The sequence below is a fragment of the Myxine glutinosa genome, chromosome 9 (assembly GCF_964187855.1).
Source record: "Myxine glutinosa chromosome 9, kmMyxGlut1.1, whole genome shotgun sequence".
Lineage (NCBI taxonomy): Eukaryota > Metazoa > Chordata > Myxini > Myxiniformes > Myxinidae > Myxine > Myxine glutinosa.
In genome coordinates, this window is record NC_136269.1 from 52014136 (window position 1) to 52033672 (window position 19537).

Here is a 19537-nt window from a genome sequence, read left to right on the forward strand (position 1 = left end):
CAAACACGATACATAGCAGGATATCTCAAAAAGTTGTGGACGGGTTTGGGCGAAACTTGGTGGACCGGTTGTGTGTCTGACAAGGACAAATATATTAGATTTTGGTGAAGATCTGAATATGGATTCGCATATGACAATTATTTAATTTCTTAAGTGATTTTTCACCATTGGGAGATGGGGCTCAAAAACTATACATAGCAGGATATCTCAAAAAGTTATGGATGGATTTGGACGAAACTTGTTGGACAGGTTGTGTGTGTGACGTAGAAGAATCGATTCAATTTTGGTGACTATCCGGATCCAGCTAGTATAATTTTTAAAGTGATTCTTCACCGTTGAGTGATATGGCCAACCAGCTATGCTCTCTACTGAGTGCCGTTCTAGTTGTAAGTAAAAAAGAAAAACTCTTCTGCACACCATCTTTGAGGCTCGGTTTGCAAGTTACAATCTACAATTACAATAGAAGAGACATAATTACTGTTCTTTTGCGTCTTTCTGGTCCTCTAGGTCATTTACGTCTTCAGGGTCTGTTGGGTCTGCAGGGTATTCGGAAGATCCGTTATAAGTCATTGGTCTGCGTGGTATTTTGGGTCTTCACGGTCTTTGGGATCTTTAGGGTCTTGCATAGTTTGATTATTAGTGCAGGCATTTTACGCAAAAAAAAGGGTCAACCTCACACTAATTGCAACAGAAGCAAACTCAACTGATTTGTGTATCCTCAATATGTCCTGAATGAGGAAAAAAAAGTGTTAAGGAATTGCATGGGTGGAAAGTTTTGAAAAATGCATAAATATGATCCTACCCAAAAACCGATTTTTAGCCCTTTCTGCTAGATTTGACTATGCTGTATTTTTTTCCTTGAAGCAAAAAAACATCTATATAATAATAGCGTCCGCTGATTGGACAGTCGAAGGCGACAGCAAGCCGTCCGCTGATTGGACAGTCGAAGGCGACAGCAAGCCGTCCGCTGATTGGACATTCGAAGGCGACAGCAAGCCGTCCGCTGATTGGACATTCGAAGGCGACAGCAAGCCGTCCGCTGATTGGACAGTCGAAGGCGACAGCAAGCCGTCCGCTGATTGGACATTCGAAGGCGACAGCAAGCCGTCCACTGAGTGAGTGGACAATCCTGAGCATGCATTTGTGCCGGTGTCGTCGATCGCGGTGTACGCTATACTAACCTCATCAGGTGGGTTTTCCATAATTTCCTCCAGCTATAATAGTTAGCTGGCTATTTATTACATTATGTTACATTGTACATATTCTGCTAACTAGTTTAAACACGCCACGCACGCCACAACTACAGTGCTCTTTTCTGAGTTATGAACCCTCTAACGTCCTCTGCACATCCCTGACTAGGATCCAGTTCCAAACATGCACGTTTTCAACCGTGCGTGCATATTTTTCAACATGCATATTTTTTTTCCACTTTCAGGAAATGGAGGCATATGAACAGTGTCATTTGCAAGCAGTCTGGACGGAGGAGGGTCGTCAGTATCAACACTTGGAGAGAAGGGAAGTTCATCTATCAACCAGGCCAGTAAAAAAAGGGGAGACAATATTCATGCTGTACCTGGTGATAAGATACACAAAGACTGTCGCTGGGCATACATTAATCCACAACAGATAGCCAAGGACACCAGGCAACAAGAATCAGAAACAAGTACAAGCAGTGAGAGTCCTACACTAAGATCGACTACAGGGAGGTTCTCTTACAGAACTGATTGCCTGTTTTGTGGCACACCAGCTCAGTTTGGAAAAAAGAGAAAGAAGCCAAGTGAAGTCAGTGTTTTCCAAGTCAGGACAATTGAATTCAAGGACACGCTTTTGGCAACATGTTGTGCACGAGGTGATGACTGGTCAGAGACTGTGAAGGCACGGATTCTGCATGTGCATGACCTACATGCAGCAGATGCAGTCTACCACCAGACTTGGTGTGAATTTTCGCACATACAAGCAGATACCAGTAGCGTATCAGACAAACACAGAAGACTCCAAGAGGAGGACGGCTGGTCGGCCTGTCGTTGATGAGAGGACAGCAGCATTCGTGGAGGTTGTGAAGTATATAGAAGAAAATGATGACGAGCAGATCACCATAAATGATCTAATTGACCTCATGCAGCAGAAGCTTGCACACAGTGAACATGAACCATACGGTTACACCCATATGAAGAGGAGTCTGCAAAAACACTTCGGTGAGAAGATAATATACACCGAGATCAATGGGAAACCAAACGTGGTTACCATCAGGACAACAGCCAGGGTGGTGCTGCAAGACTACTATGAGACACAGCAGAAACAAACAAACACAGAAGATCAAGAGAAGATCAAGCTTGTGCAGGCAGCTGCAAAGCTCATCGAACAAGATATCAAAGACATCGGGTTATCCAATGAGTCTTACCCAGCTCTTGATGACATAGAATCGCAAGAGGCTGGCATCAGATTTCTTCCAGATACTCCGCGTGCTCCTGGAAGAACTATTTGCCGGGACCAAAACTCAAGCCAAAGTGGCGGCAATTGGACAAGCAATGATGCAGGCAACTAGACCAAGAGTCATGTTAGCACCACTTCAGTTTGGGGTGGGCGTGCAACTATATCACCACTTTGCATCGCGGTTCCTCATTGATACTCTTCATCACCTTGGGTTTTGTTGCGCATACCAGGAGGTGCACCAGTTTGAACGAAATGCAGCCAAATTCCATGGAACAAACATTCCTGACCTATCGACAGAGTTTGTCCAATATGTAGCTGACAATGTCGACCATAACATCCGCACGCTTGATGGCCTTGGTACATTCCATGGTATAGGAATGATTGCAGCCATAACCCCTGGAATTAGATCAAGGCAGCCAATCCCCAGGATCAAGGCTACTTCCTTGGATGTGGCAATGGTTGGAAGGGTACAAGTACGGTACCACAAAGACGAAAGGCACAATTTGACGGCACTGACCTACCAGAAGCTTGTCAACCTTCAGGTCCAGAACAGCTGTGAAAATCTTGATGTCCTGTGGAAAGCATCCGTCCTCTTTGGGTCTCCCAGACCTGCATGGTCAGGTATGATGCAGTTCGTGCATTATGGTGACCACCCTGGCAAAGCAACTGTTATGCTTCTGCCGATGATCGATCTGAATCCCCGTGATAGCACATGCATATTCTCGACCCTGACATTTGTTAGTGAGCATGCACGATGCCACAATGTCACCCCAATAATCACGTTTGATCAGCCACTCTGGTGGAAGGCTCTCATGATTATCAACTCTGAGCCAATGGAAAGTGATCTGAGACGAATAGTCTTGCGTTTGGGTGGCTTCCATGCAGAAATGAGCTTCCTCGGTTGCATCGGACACTTGATGGCCTCATCTGGGCTACAAGAACTGCTGGAGTTGATCTATGCCCCAAATGCAGTAATCCACATGATGTGTGGCAAAGCTGTTGCGCGAGCAGTTCGTGCACACTCAATTGTTGATGCAGCCCTCAATGCACTGATGCTATCAAACGTGTTCGATTTCCATCTACCACAGCAATCTGGAACTCCAGACAACAGTAAGGATGGAGAGTCAGTCAGCTGAAGCAGCTGCAGCTGCAAGGCCACCGGATCATCAGATAACAGATGGAAGCAGAGATGCGGACTTGGAGGGAGCTTATAAGATCTATGAGAAGCTGATAAATGGGGCTATATCTGCTGAAGAAGTTTGTCAGTCTGAAGTTCTAGTGAGAATCAAAGACCGCCTTCAAAAGCACATCGAGTCCACCAAGAAGTCCTCTAGAACTTCAGCTCTCTGGGTTCAGTACATGGACATGCTGGACATCCTATGAAAATACATCAGTGCAGAACGCACTGGAAACTGGGCCTTACATCTGCAGGCTATCCAGGACATGCTACCCTATCTGGCAGCATCAGGACACAATCTTTACACCAAATCTGCCAGGGTGTACCTTCAGCAGATGCACAACCTCAAGACTGAACACCCAGAAGTCCAACAACGTTTCGAGGAAGGGTTCCACGTGATTCGGCGAAGCGATCGCCTATGGGCAGGTCTCTCACCTGACCTGGTCATTGAGCAGGTTCTGATGAGAAGTTTAAAAACCAGTGGTGGGCTCACACGAGGGCGAGGGATGACGGAGCAACAGCGTCTGTTGTGGCTGCTATCGATGCCCGCCTGTGCAGAAGTAAACCAGGCAATGGAGGGACTCACGGGGGTCAACTACAACACTGGAGAGCAGAACAAAGACATGACCAAAGCAAGGCAATCCCGTGACTGGAAGGACACACTGACAGTTCTCAGTTATCTACAGGAGCACAATCCATTCAGCAATGACCCTAGTTTCCGGAATATTGCTACTGGGGAGAATGCCCTTTCCACCGTCAACGTTGATACAGCACAGTCCGTTGGCACTGCGATACTGAAGTCCATGGATGGACTAACACCTGCTGAGTTCACCTTCAAGAGGAAGGATCAAGCTGTCACTCTCGGCATGGTCTTCTGTAAGGATCGATGGAGATCAAATTCAAGTTGATCCACAGCTTCTCTTCCAGAGACTGGTCATAGTGGCACAGAACAGTGATGAACTCGAGTCAGCCCTCAAATATGAGCTATGTAGCTATCCCCCAGCCCTATTTGATTCCTCTCTACTGCTTCGAGAAGCAAAGAAGCCAGCCCTCGCCGATGCCATCTGGGGTCTTATCGGGCCTCATGTTCCAGCAGATAATGTAGTTGATGGCTGCCAGTATGTCTTGGATGGTGGAGCACTTCTTCAACGCATCCCATGGTCCCATGGATCTACTTATAAAGACATATGCCACCACTATACGGAGTATGTAACGAAGAAGTATGGCAAGGCTGTAGTGGTGTTTGATGGGTATGAAAGTAACAACACAAAGGACATGACACACCACAGACGGTCAAAAGGGAAGATTGGTGCCACTGTGACATTTACAGCCGACATGATTGTCACAATGCAGAAGGAACAGTTCCTGGCCAACAGGCAGAACAAGTAGCAATTTCTTTCCATGTTAAGTGAAGAACTGCAGAAGGCAAACTGTGAGACATACCATGCCTCAGGAGATGCTGACCTGCTGATTGTGCAGAAAGCTGTGCAGTGTGCTACCACCAACAATACTGTGCTAATGGGGGATGATACAGACCTCTTAGTCCTTTTCTGCTACCATGCAAGCCTGGACTCCCATGACCTGTTCTTTTGTTCTGAGTCGAGGAAGACAACAAAGAAGCCTCGCATTTGGAACATCAAGGCTACAAAACAACTACTTGGCCCAGACATATGTAAGCACATCTTGTTCTTACATGCAGTTCTTGGATGTGACACTACATCTCGCCTCCACGGGATCGGGAAGGAAGCTTCCCTCAAGAAATTCAAAGAAAGCGACATTCCGAGAGCAAGCCGAGGTGTTCTATGCACATTCAGCCTCTACAGATGATGTGGCAGAAGCAGGAGAGAAAGCGATGGTGATTCTCTACAATGGAACATCAACTGACACCCTGGACTCCCTCCGATATCGGTTCTGTGAGAAGGTGGCATCTAGCTCTACTTACGTTCAGCCACAGGTCTTACCACCAACATCAGGAGCAGCAAAGTTTCACACCCTGCATGTCTACTTGCAAGTACAAGAATGGAAGGGATCTACATCTGGTACATTTACATTTTACTGTGTGCCCTGATTGCTGCTATGTTTATTCTTGTATTTTAGTATATTAATTTCAGTTAATATATTAAGTTCAATTACTGTGATGTTCTGTGTATCTTGTGTATTATTTTCACTACCTTCTGTATCATTGCTGCTGTGACAAAACCAAATTCCCTGTCTTATCTTACAGATGGACCTCGTCCTACAGAGTGGGGATGGCAGAAGTGTGTCGAGGGGTTTGTGCCAGTTCAGACAACCCTACCCCCTGCTCCTGAAAAGCTTCTGCGGGTCATCAAGTGCAACTGCCAGGCTGAATGCAGCACCCTGAGATGCACATGCAAAAAGAACAATATCGAGTGCACTCCGGCATGTGGAAACTGCAGGGGATCCAGCTGCACTAACTCAATACAGATGCCCTGTGACGACGATGATGACATTGTGTAGTGTTATATGTATTCTGTACACATATTTAATTGGTTCAATCGTTTGATCAACAGTTGATCAGTTATGTGATGATGTGATCACAATAAATTCTCATCACTGATACTCTGTATGTGTTTTTTTTGCTTCAAGGAAAAAAATACAGCATAGTCAAATCTAGCAGAAAGGGCTAAAAATCGGTTTTTGGGTAGGATCATATTTATGCATTTTTCAACTTTCCACCCATGCAATTCCTTAACACTTTTTTTTCCTCATTCAGGACATATTGAGGATACACAAATCAGTTGAGTTTGCTTCTGTTGCAATTAGTGTGAGGTCGTCACATTATTACTGGACTATGTCTTTAAAGGGTTTTTTCTATACTCAGTCGAGGCTCGTGTAAGAGCTAACAAACAGAACATATAATAAAGGGAGCAGGAGACGAGGGGGAGGGGAGAGAGAGGGAAGCACAACAAAAGTAGAGAACAGGGACATCGGGAGATCTGTGGAAGGGAGAGGGTTGGTGCAGGGTACAGGGGAGAAGATGGACACGACAAGGACTTTCGGGAAAGAGTCGGAATTTGAAGGAAGTGTATTTGTCTTCAGTCTTTTTTTGGTCTCTGGGGTCTTTTGGGTGGTTTATGTCCTCGGCGTATTTTCTGTCCTCAGGGTCTCTTGCTTCCTCTCGGTCTTTTGGGTCCTTGGGTCATTTCAGTCCTCGGGGTCTTTTGGTTCCACAGAGACTTTTAGGTCTTTTGACCGTCGTGAACACAGTCATGTAAAAGATTGGCCTTTAAAACCCTACTTAACGCCTTTAAAATCTACCCTTATGAAGTGGGACAGACATCTGTACAAATGTACAAACACATTGTGTTTTGTATGGGAGACAAGATTATTTGAGACATCCTGCGGATGTAAATGAACACTCGTTTTACTCTGTGCTTGTTCCATATGTGCAGCGAATTTCACCTCACTGCGCCTTGTATTTATTAGCGCAGGAGGTGTGTGTGTGTGTGTGTGTGTGTGTGTGTGTGTGTGTGTGTGTGTGTGTGTGTGTGTGTGTGTGTGTGTGTGTGTGTGTGTGTGTGTGTGTGTGTGTGTGTGTGTGTCTCCGGGCCGTAACTTTTTTTTTTTACCATTTGAGCTAATGTCTTCAAATTTTCACCAAACCTTTATTATGAGAATATGGAGAAGGTAAATTAATAATTTGGTCAAAATGTCAAGGGTCAGCATAACAAAATCGTCAATTTTCATCCGATTGACCTGAAATTTAAAGAATTTGCATATTGTTTCACTAATCAAAGGGTAGGACACCATTGTTTGTTTATATATTTTTTGTTTAGATCAAAAGCGCAAAGGTCAAGCCTGCATAAAATCATCAATTTTCAATTTGTATTTTTAAAAACTGTTTTGGTTATTTTGCGTATAAAGAAGAAGAAGAAGAAGAGGACGACTGAATACAAACGGACGTGGCTGAAAGTACATCAAAATAAAACTAGAACGACACTTCGACATCATGACGTCCGATATGCCTCTGCCCACATTATTACATCATTATAATACTTGTACCAAGTTTGATTTAAATCCATTCAGCTCTTCTCAAGTTATCGCATTTTATATGACATTACCTCTGACTTTTGACCTCTTGACCCCAAAATGTATCAGTTCATGTTTACATCATTATACATACCTAACCAAATTTTAATTTAAATCCCTGCAGCTGTTCACAAGTTATCACATTTTTACCTCACATGACTTCTGAACTTTGACCTCAGGACCCCAAAATCGAATCAGTTAATCTTTACAGTTTACATCATTATGCATACCTGTACCACATTTGAATTGGATCACTTCAGCCGTTCTCAAGTTATAGACCTATTACAGACTTTGACCTTTGACCTTTCATTTCTTGACCCCAAAATCTAATCCATTCATCTTTACATTATTCTAGATAATTGTACCAAATTTGGTGAGAATCCCATCACGGGTTCACAAGTTATTGCGGTAACAGTATTTTTACCTAACATGACCTCTGACTTTTGACCATGAGCCCAAAATTTATCAGTTCATGTTTATATCGTTATGCATACCTTACCAAGTTTGATTTTAATCTCTACAGCTGTTCACAAGTTATCACATTTTACCTGACATGACCTCTGACCTTTGACTTCGGTACCCCAAAATCTAATCAGTTAATCTTTACATCATTAGACATACCTGTACCACGTTTGCATTGGATCACTTCAGCTGTTCTCAAATTATAGACATATTACAGACTTTGACCTTTCACTTCTTGACCCCAAAATATAATCAGTTCATCTTTACATCATTCCACATAATTGTACCAAATTTGGTGAGAATCCCTTCACTGGTTCACAAGTTATCGTGGTAACAGGATTTTCTTTTAACCAAATATGACCTCTGACCTTTGACCTCATGAGCCCAAAATCTAATCGGTTCATAGTTGCCTCATAATACATACCTGCACTAAGTTTGACTAAGATCCCTTCAGCCGTTCTCAAGTCATTGCGGTAACGAAAACCCATCACGGACGGACAGACAGCCGTACAGACAGCCGTACGGACAACCTGAAAACATAATGCCTCTGGTGACTTCGTCGACGGAGGCATAAAAAAATTATATTTACATATATACATACATTCACATACATATATGATTAATGTGTACATATGCATACATCCACACACATAATAAAAAAGCATATTTTTCAAAAAGTAAAAGGACGAAGGGATAGTCACAAGATCATCATGTGAAACTGAAGGATGATGGATGTCACGGCAGAGGTTGGAGTTTTGAGCAAAGCGATGAAGAGGATTTCCCAAGTTTGGTGAGAGATCGTTGATGAAGATTAGGGATAGGGTGGGGGCCCAGAGACAGCTGCGGTGCCATTTAAAGGGATCGATGGGGGAGCATGTATACTCCAGAGACAACAAGGTGCCACCACGTTTTTAGAGGAGGGAGATGAGTTTGAAAATTCAAGCTTGAGGTTGGCAACAGTTGACAAATGTCTGTTATGAGCAATCAGAAAAAGTTCCGCAACCTCGGCTAGCTCTGGGTTTATCAGGTGCTTCTCATACAGATGAACGGATAAATATTTCGGGCACGCACTACTAAGTTGTTTCTTTGTCCAACTTCTGGTCGGTCTTTGACAGCTTAACCCACTTTGTCAACTGTCAAGTATTACCTTAGTCTGACGATACATTTCTCTGGACTCTCGGGTAACTGGGGCTTGACATTCCTGAATTTGAACCTAAATACTCATCCTCATTTAAATCATATTGCTTCAAAAGCACAAAATTCTCAAATCTCAGGAGGTGACTGTCTAGCTCATCCTTCCTCTCAACAAGCTGTGAGCTTTGGACCCCAAGTCTGCACAGCTATTCACGTTCTCCAGGTGATCTACTCAAGCGCTGCACTTTGAGATTCTTCAACTCAAATTTATCTTCGAGCCTTTCAGTCTCCATTTTGGCTTTGGTGAGCCATTCATTTTCCCTTTTTGCCTCGAGCCTTTTACTTTCAGCTTTAACGTTTTTATCTTCCTTCTCTTTTGATATCCTTTTCGAAGAGCCTTTGCTCAAATTTTCAGAGCTTCAAATCCTGTTGTTCAGGCGCAAACTGCCTGCCGCAGCTCCATTGCTTCCAATCTCGACCAACTTTCCATCCTCAACTCGGAGCACACTACTGCATTTGGATGGCAATCAATCCTTCACCTCAAATACTTGTAACAGTGCAATCCCGATGCCTTCGCTCTCCAGTTGTTCACTCACCCCACTTTCCCTGGACAGTCTCTCAATACCATATCGCAGCCACCAGATGCGGAGACCAGCTCGTGGCTCGGCCCTTCATGCACTGGTGCAGACTAAAAACAGACCAATTCAAGATGGCCCCATAGGCACCTGCGTAAGAATGCTCTTGTATCCCTCTTGTCGTCCACATATGCAGATCTCACTCAAAGATGAACCCGAAGAAGGCTCTTCCACAAAACCACTGTGCCACCAAGGAGAGATGGAAAGCTCCATGCCACCCACACCGTCTCTGGCACTCTCACCTTTTCCACTTACACTTCTGCCACAATCAACACCTGCCATTAGGAAGATCGATCCCTGACGAGCCCCCAGATGTCACAAAGCCATAAGGTTATTCACTCAGTCGATGTCCGATTGTCTCTTTGTATGTATCCATACGTGTATTTTTTGTCTCATCTCTCATTGGTCGTTTTAATTTCAGAAGGTGGAACGGAACCCTCCCGGGACTCAGTATCCATCTTCATTTTGCAGGTCTGATTATATTTCAAGGACCAAGTTGTGATGTTTTGAAAAGTTTGCATATCTTTGTTCCAAGGGTTCTTTTCTGGATTGTCACTGAACCTTGGCCAACCTCCAATTGTAGGTCGTTTGTTGTAATATTCCTTGGTATAATTTTCAAATTTTGTGAGGTTCTGTTTTATTCCTCCTGTGCTCCCATGATCACTGGCACAATGTCGGCACTCCTTGGCTTCCAGGTTATTTTGACTTCATTTTTCAGATACTGGTACTTGGTCATTTTTAAAATGAAATATCGCCCACCACAAAGCCATTCAGGCCAATCGAGTGGGGGCTACACAAGGAAAAGTATAGATGTTAGACAGAAAGGAAGAATCTATTGATATTCCTCTTGAATAGGTTGAGATAGGCGAAAGCAGGATGCAGGTAAACTGTTCCAGAGTGATGCTGTGTGGAGAAAAAACTACAAGAATATCTCGGTCTTACTCCTTTGGACAGATACAGTGTATGGATGGGAAGAAACTGCCAAACGCGTAGCGCGACTGAAAGTGTACTCAGGTGGAACTAGAACGGCACTCGGTAGAGCGCACACCTCTGCCTGGTGAACAGTTTACGTTTTGTATCTCACTGATAGGCTGGATCTGGATTCGGACATGAACCAAAATCGAATCTGCTTGTTGTTGTCACCTAACCAACTCATCCACCAAGTCTATGCATAACTCGTCCATAACTTTTTTTAATATCATGTTATACACATCGCTTTTCACCCGATCTCTCAATGGTGAAGAATCACTTAAAAATTAAATAACTCTTGCAGCCGAATCCTCATTCAGATCTTCACCAAAATTGAAACGATTCTTCCTTGTCACACACACAACCTGCCCAACAGGTTTCGTCCAAATCCATCCATAACGTTTTGAGATATCCTGCTATGTATCGTTTTGGCCCCGTCTCCCAATGGTGAAGAATCACTTAAAAATTAAATAACTCTTGTAGCCGAATCCTCATTCAGATCTTCACCAAAATCGAATCTATTTGTCCTTGTCAGACACACAACCGGTCCACCAAGTTTCGTCCAAATGTGTCCACAACTTTTAGAGATATCCTGCTATATATCGTTTTTGGCCCTATCTCCCAATGGTGAAGAATCACTTTTAAAAATTCTACTAGCCGGATCCGAATCCGAATCTTCACCAAAATCTAATAGTTTCGTCCTTGTCACATACACTACATCTCTGCCAAATTTCGTCCGAATCCGTCCACAACATTTTGAAATATCCTGTGCACAAACGGACAGACAAACAGGCAGGCAGGGGTGAAAACATAACCACCATCCACCTTTGGTGGCGGAGGTAATAACCTGTGATAGACGCTCAGAACATTTATTTAGGCCAAAATTATTAGGTACTTACGTCTTAACTGGTGATGCTGTTCATTCCTTTTTCATCTGAGTACTATGTCGGGTCGGAATGCTTCGCTTTCTATGAGCACTATGTCATTGATTTGAACGGCTACTTTTTGTTTGTGCTGCAATAACATTTTTCTGAGGGTAGGATGTCAAAGGTTTTCCAGATGTGTCAGAGGACAACAACATCCAAACGTCAATAAGATTCCAATCAAGGGCAAAACGCCACCATTGAGCGATCCGAAACAAATCAAGAGCCCAAGCATTCCACGCTCAGGCCTCAGTGTCCTGTTTCTCTGGCCATATTTACCTCCACCACAGTAGGTGGATGTAGGTTGTTTTCACTCCAGTCTGTCTTTGTCTGTGAGCAGGATATCTCAAAAAGTTGTGGATGGATTTGAACGAAATTTAGTGGAGGAATTGGATAGGTGACAAGAACAAGTCGACTAGACTTTGGTTCAGGTCCGAATCCATATCTGACCCATCAGTGAGATACAAAACGTAAACCTGAGCTCCTCACCACATACAAGGCTTTCATCCGCAGCTCAATGGAATACTGCTCTCCCCTCTGGGCTGGTGCTCCTGCCTCACACCTAGCTCGTCTTCACGCTGTTGAAACCAAAGCGTTCAGAATCATTGGAATCTCCCGCGATGAAGCTATCTCCGAGGGCCTCTCACTCACTCACCTCAGGCAGGTTGGTGGTCTTTGTCTTCTACCGACTCCTCTCTGGCCTTGCCCCCCCCCCCCCCCCAGCCCTCTCTGTGCTCTGTCCCCCAAATATTCCTACAGGTCGCACAAGATCTGCCTGCAACCCTCTTATGGTTAAACTGCCAAAATCAAGACTCTGCTCACCTTCACTCCTTCATTCCTCTTTTCTCCCGCCTCTGGAACAAACTCCCTCACTCTCTTCAATCCCACTCCTCCCTCCAGGTCTTTAAAACAGTTGTTGACCACCATCTCTTATCTTCCCCCATCCAAAACCTTGATCTTTTCTACCCCCGCTAATTTCACCCCAGATCCACTTTTTTGAAATACCAACTTCTTTCCTGGAAGTCCTTGGTCTCCTTGTGTTTTATACTTCTCACGCCGCCTCCCCCCAATCCCTCTCCCTCCCATACATCTCCCTGCTCTCAAATGTTGTGTTTATGTGCTTCCCTTTCTCTCCCCATCTTGTCTACCGCTCCCCTTTTTATATATTTTGTTTGTCTGTTTGATTTGTTTGTGTGATAAATGTTAGCTCTTTCACGAGCCTCGATTCTGTATACAAAAAAAAAACTGTTCAGCCTGGCGGAGGTATGCTCTCTACCGAGTACCTTGGTATTGTCTCATATGATGGTCCACAGATAGCAGAGCGATAGGCCATTTAACCTGAAGACGATTCACTGTAATTTTGCTTTTAGTGTCTCTAGAAGGACAAAGTATTACATCGGTACAGCTGGGTTGTCATGGAGTCACTTTTCAAATTAATTGGGTGAGTATCCTGGGGTTTGGTTCTTTAAATGAACGTGGTGCCATTTCTGTGGCTTTACCTGGCTACCTGGTGTACGAGATCATATATACGAGATAATCAGTTCACCATAATCTGGGAAACACCGTTGAAAAAAGGGTTGGTAAGAAAGGATCATTCTTATTATGGTGAAGAATAATAAACTAGTTGACGTTTCTTGGATCATTGTGAGCATCTCACTCCGAGAACATTTTGAACGTACCTCATATTGTCCCCTCTGGATCCACAGGCATTTGTCACTTTCAAACAAAAGTTGTCACCCCCCATCTGAATCCCTGTCTCACCCAGCATCCCAGGTTCAAATCGCATATACTACATGTTTGTCCATCATCTACCTGTGTCCGTGTAGTTCAGGTGCAAATACATTGATGTCCGCTTTCGTCTTTCGCGCAAGTGATTTATGTCCAAACCCTGATCCTTAAGATTAATGATATAATACAAAACGGTTTTGTGTCGGTTCTCCTCCTCCTCAGAGGCGTTGAGCGCATTTTAAATGGAGGTAAATTTTTTGTCAAGACCCGAGATCCATGGTGGACTCGAAAATGGTCTATGGGTGGCAAGTCCTGGAAATCTAGGAAAAGGATGCAGACAACTTCCCGGAAATGCAGTCGTTCGACTTTGAATTGAGCAAAGGCAGTGCCAGGTAAAGCAGCTCACCTTGCTCATCCGTAATTACTCGCTATGCCGAACCATATGGTGCCCCTTTAATTGCATGCCTGGGTGTGCCGAATGAGCTCTGCAATTATCGCTCAACTCACGAACTTACGGTGGACAAGTCAACGGGATGGTGCGTGTTTCACCTTTACGGTCAGGTGCCACGCTTCGTCATCTGTCTTTCACCTTTACCGTCAGGTGCCACGCTTTGTCATCTCATCGGGAAATTATGGTAGAATCGATGAGATGTGCAATTGTATTCATTGTTATGTAAAGCCGGCTATCCTTTGTTCTGCATCACGGCGCATCGTGCCCACTGTCCTTGACGATTTTTGGTGTTTGTTTTAAACCGACGAGAAACACTCGCTCCGGGGCGACCAGGTGGTGTGGGTCATGTCGGGGTGTGCGCACCATGCAGAAGGCTCAGTGTGTTAATATTATATATTATTACCTCCGCCACCAAAGGTGGATGGAGGTTATGTTTTCACCCCTGTCCGTTTGTCCGTTTGTCCGTTTGTTTGTGAACAAGATATCTCATAAAGTTGTGGACAGATTCGGATGAAATTTGGCAGAGATGTGGCGTATGTCACAAGGACGAAATGATTCGATTTTGGTGAAGATCTGGATCCGGCTACGATAATTTTTTTGTGATTCTTCTCCATTAGGAGATTGGGCCAAAAACGATACATAGCAGGATATCTCAAAAAGTTATGGACGGATTTGGACAAAACTTGGGGGACCGGTTGGCTGTGTCACAAGGACAAATATATTCGATTTTGGTGAAGATCTGAATATGGATTCGGATGTGAGAATTATTTAATTTTTTAAGTGATTCTTCACCATTGAGTGATATGGCCAACCAGGTGGAGGCATACCTCTCGACTGAGTGCCGGTCTAGTTATTATTTTTTAACTGACACAATTATTCCCGTGTTATTGTGGGGTGGGCACAAGGCTTTCACGAACCAGATGGCAGGAATAGCTCGCCTACTCTTGGCAACGGACACCGTGGGATCTTCAATTTAAAGTCCACCAACCAATGCCGGCTCACAGGATACCCGATTTAACGTCCATCTGAGGGACGAAACACACACTCACTTGATGAATCACCGACTCTGAAACGTTGGGATTCAAACCCTGGCTCGACAACTTAGACTTAGAGAGTGTACATAGCTCGAGGCCATCCTGCCAGGCCCACATGTTAAAGATGCGGTGAAGACTGCACTCAGTGTAGTCTAGTGCAGTCTCTGTCAGGGCTTCGGAAAGCAGTGTAGGATAGCGATGTTTGTGGAGAAATCTGATCATGAATGTCACCAGAAGTCCGACATGACGTGACGGAACTGGATAACTGGTTCTAATAAATTAATCTTCTGGTAAGTGTGCCGTGTGCGATCCAGCGACTCTTGGTCTATACACCGCCCAAGTGTAAGTACGTCCAATTTCCTTCAGCAGAGTATTAAACAATGGTAGCAAAACCGTTATAGTCCAGTCAAAGTAGTGGCTTGACCCACCACTAATTGCAACAACAATTTTTTTTACTGCAGTGCATTTCACAAATATACCCTAAACACCATACTCCCAAAATATATTTAATGGAAAGGTGTCAAATGTGCATAATATGCAAATGAGCTGCCGCCATTAGGAAAATATCAATTTTCCACAGTAATTCTGTATCTAAATGTCCAATCATGAGACATTAAGTGGCTGTCATGTATGAAGCGCAAATATTCGCCGTTGTATCCCTACGCCCCAGCTCGGATGGCGCTGAGGTGAATCGGGCCTGTATCGGCAGAGTGAATAAACGTGTACGACAATTGATCGTAGTTTGTCGAGATACCTTACATGGCGACGAGGATAAACATCTAGACCACGACTTCTTTCGGCCATATCGATGAATTCGACCCTCATGAGGGGGATTTTGACACGTATTCTGAGCCGTTGTCTTTCTACTTCGAGGCGAACGGCATCGCGAGCGAAGCCCGGATGAAGGCCGTCTTCCTGTCCGTTTGCGGAGGTGAGACGTTCACACTCGTTAAACACCTGATTCGGCCTCGGACAATCCAAGAGCTCACGTATGCAGAGCTCAAGGCCGCTGTGAAGGAACATTGTAATCCATCTCCTTCAGTCATCCTGTGTCGGTTTAATTTTTACATGTGCAGACAGCAGCAAGGTCAGTCGATCGCAGACTTCATTGCACACCTCAAAAAACTGTCACATCTGTGTGAGTTTGGGGACACGATTGATGACGCCACACCGCCATTTCCATGGAAAGTGCTGAACGCAACGCTACAAGCATCGGTGCCACTCGCTCGTCTGGTACCAGCCCTGCTGTGAATCGGTTGGATCATGATCAGCCAAAACGTTGGAACAAGGCTCCTCGTCAGAAGCCAGTGCAGTCTCAAACCCACAACAAATGTTTTCGGTGCAACGGAAAGCATCCTCCGGAGACGTGTCGGTTCCAAGATGCCACCTGCCATTTCTGTGCGAAAACTGGCCATATTGCTCCAGCTTGCATCACTCGCAAATCGGGAAAAGGGAAAGCTGCTGACAAGAAGATTCATCAGGTTATCGGTTCGGAGGAACCTGAGCTTGACCAGGTGAGCTCTATTTCCGACAACTCGGAATCGTATGACCTGCTTCATATTGATTCTCACCATAGGCGGGACCCTCTTCTTGCCACTGTTGTCGTCAACAATCGACCATTGCAAATGGAGGTCGACACTGGTGCGGCCGTCTCGCTCATCAGCCATGCTGTTTTCACAAACCTGTGGAGTGATGCTGACCGACCCCATCTGAAACCTACTACCTATGGACTCTCCACCTATACAGGTGAGAAGATTGTTCCCTGCGGTACATGTGACGTCACGGTGGGCTACGATAACCGTGAGTTTCACCTACCCCTGATCGTCATTCCTGGAAAGGGCCCTTCCTTACTCGGCAGGAACTGGTTGAGCATAATTCGACTGAAGTGGAAAAGCATTCATCAACTCCGGGCAGCCAACGTTTCTCCTACCGCAGCATACACACTCAAAAATGTGTTGGATACGTACCCGGATGTCTTCAAGGATGAGCTTGGAACCTTGAAAGGACATACGGCTAAACTCAGGGCTGACCGGGATGCCAATCCTATATTTTGCAGAGCTCGCCCAGTCCCTTTCGCCCTGCGGGAGCGGATTGACAAGGAACTGGATCATCTTGAAAATCTGGGGATCATCGAGCAAATCCAGTATGCCGAATGGGCGGCGCCCATCATTCCGGACATAAAATCGGACCAATCCATCCGCATATGTGGAGATTATAAAATGACCGTGAACAAGTGTTCTTCATTGGATAAATATCCAATCCCGAGGATCAAAGACCTCTATGCTCCTCTCACGGGAGGCAAGACTTTTACGAAACTCGATCTCAAATCCGCCTATCTACAGTTCCGCTTGGACGAGAATTCGAAACAGTATCTTACCATCAACACGCATCGTGGGTTGTACAGGTACCACCGACTCAGTTTTGGAGTGAAATCTGCACCGGGAATTTATCAGCGTGTCATGGACAGTTTGTTTGCCGCCGAACGCAACGTCGTTTGTTACCAGGATGATATTCTGGTTACTGGTCGTACGGACGCGGAACATCTACAAAACCTGGATAGAGTTCTGAAGAAGATTTCGGACTCCGGCCTACGTTTGCGTCGAGACAAGTGCAAGTTTAAGGTGCCATCAGTCACGTACCTGGGTCATACGATTGATGCCGAGGGTGTACACCCGACAGATGAGAAAGTCCGAGCTATCAAGGATGCTCCTGCTCCACGAGACGTGACCGAATTGAAGTCATACCTCGGTTGGCTTCAGTTCTATGGTCGTTACATCCCGAATGTGACCGACGTTTTCGGCCCCCTTTATCGGTTTTTGAGGAAAGGAGTCTCCTGGAGCTGGGGGTCTACTGAACAATCAGCATTCCAGACCTCTAAGGATCTGCTCAAATCGTCCAATGTGCTCGTTCATTTTGATCCAGAGAAGGATCTTGTGCTGACATGCGATGCCTGTCGGTATGGAGTGGGGAGTGTATTATCACATGTGATGCCAGATGGTACGGAAAGACCGGTTGCATTTGCATCCAGAACGTTGTCCCCGGCAGAGAAGAACTATTCCCAACTTGACAAGGAAGGATTGGGAATCGTTTTGGGCGTCAGCAAATTTTGCCAGTACCTTCTTGGACATCATTTCACGATTCGCACTGATCACAAGCCGCTGATCAGTCTGTTTGGTCCAACTAAGGCGACATCTGACACACTACCGCCCAGGATCATCCGCTGGTCCCTGTTTCTCGCTGCTTATGACTACACCATATGTTATAAGCCCGGTTCGTCTATCACAAATGCAGATGCCACGAGTCGGTTACCCCTTCCAGAATCTGTTGATGATTCGCCTACACCAGGATCCATTATCGCACTGATGGATCATCTGGAAGATTGTGCTGTCGATTCCGGCCAGATCCGCACTCATACTCGACGAGACCCCGTTCTCTCCAGAACTGTCCAGGCTGTACAGCTTGGATGGCATTTGCTACCTGAGGGTAACCCAGATTTTGCGGCTTTTAAAGCACGTAAAAACGAACTCAGCGTGGAAAATGGTTGCCTACTCTGGGGATGTCGTGTCGTGATCCTGAAAAATCTGCGTTCCAGGGTCATGGATGAAATCCATGACTGTCACCCCGGGATTGTGAAGATGAAGTCACTCTCCAGAAACTATGTGTGGTGGCCGTATCTTGATGCTGATATCGAACATCATGTTCGACATTGTTACCCCTGCCAGAGCACCCAGAATACACCTGCGAAAGCGCCACTGCATCCCTGGGAATGGCGCAGCGAACCGTGGCATCGCCTACATCTCGATTATGCCGGGCCTATTAATGGCAGCATGATTCTAATAATTACGGACGCGCACACAAAATGGACTGATGCCTATGTGACGCGTGGTACTACATCAGCCATTGTCATCGAAAGACTCAGACGCTGTTTCGCCACTCATGGTCTGCCCAGGATGATCGTGAGTGATAACGGTTCGTGTTTTTCCAGTCCCGAGTTTGCCGAGTTCACACGTCGGAACGGCATCAAACATAAGTTTGTCAGCCCACATCACCAGGCTTCAAATGGCTTGGCCGAACGATCCGTGGGAATCATCAAATCCGGATTGCAGAAACTTCAGGAGGGAACCCTGGAAACAAAGCTGTCTCGTCTCCTGTTCAAATACCGCATCACGCCACAATCAACAACCGGTGCAGCTCCGTCTGAGTTATTGATGAAACGACACCTGAGATCGACACTTGACAATCTCAAACCAGACATATCATCAAATGTTTATCAGAGCCAGCTTAATCAAAAGTTGGTGCACGATAAGACGTCCAACAGTCGATGTATCAACATTGGAGATCCAGTGTTTGCTCGAAATTTTGGTGCAGGTGCGACGTGGCTACCGGGGGACATCGTCGAGAAGCCAGGTCCACTGTCCTGCGTGATTCGCCTGCAGGACGGCCGCGAAATTCGTCGACATCAGGACCACATAACCTACCGTCACTGTGAGTCGATAGAGCCTGCAGCATCGTCAGTCAGGACAACAGTTCGACCCACCACT

General features: G+C 45.3%; 1 long non-coding RNA gene across 1 annotated transcript; it reads left to right on the plus strand.

Moving 5' to 3' along the window:
- The first annotated feature begins 1435 nt into the window (after nucleotides 1–1435).
- On the plus strand, nucleotides 1436–6190 carry LOC144893555 (uncharacterized). The gene is made up of 2 exons (XR_013624461.1): nucleotides 1436–1536; nucleotides 5835–6190. It is a non-coding gene; the product is annotated as an uncharacterized LOC144893555 (long non-coding RNA).
- Nucleotides 6191–19537: the final 13347 nt, after the last annotated feature.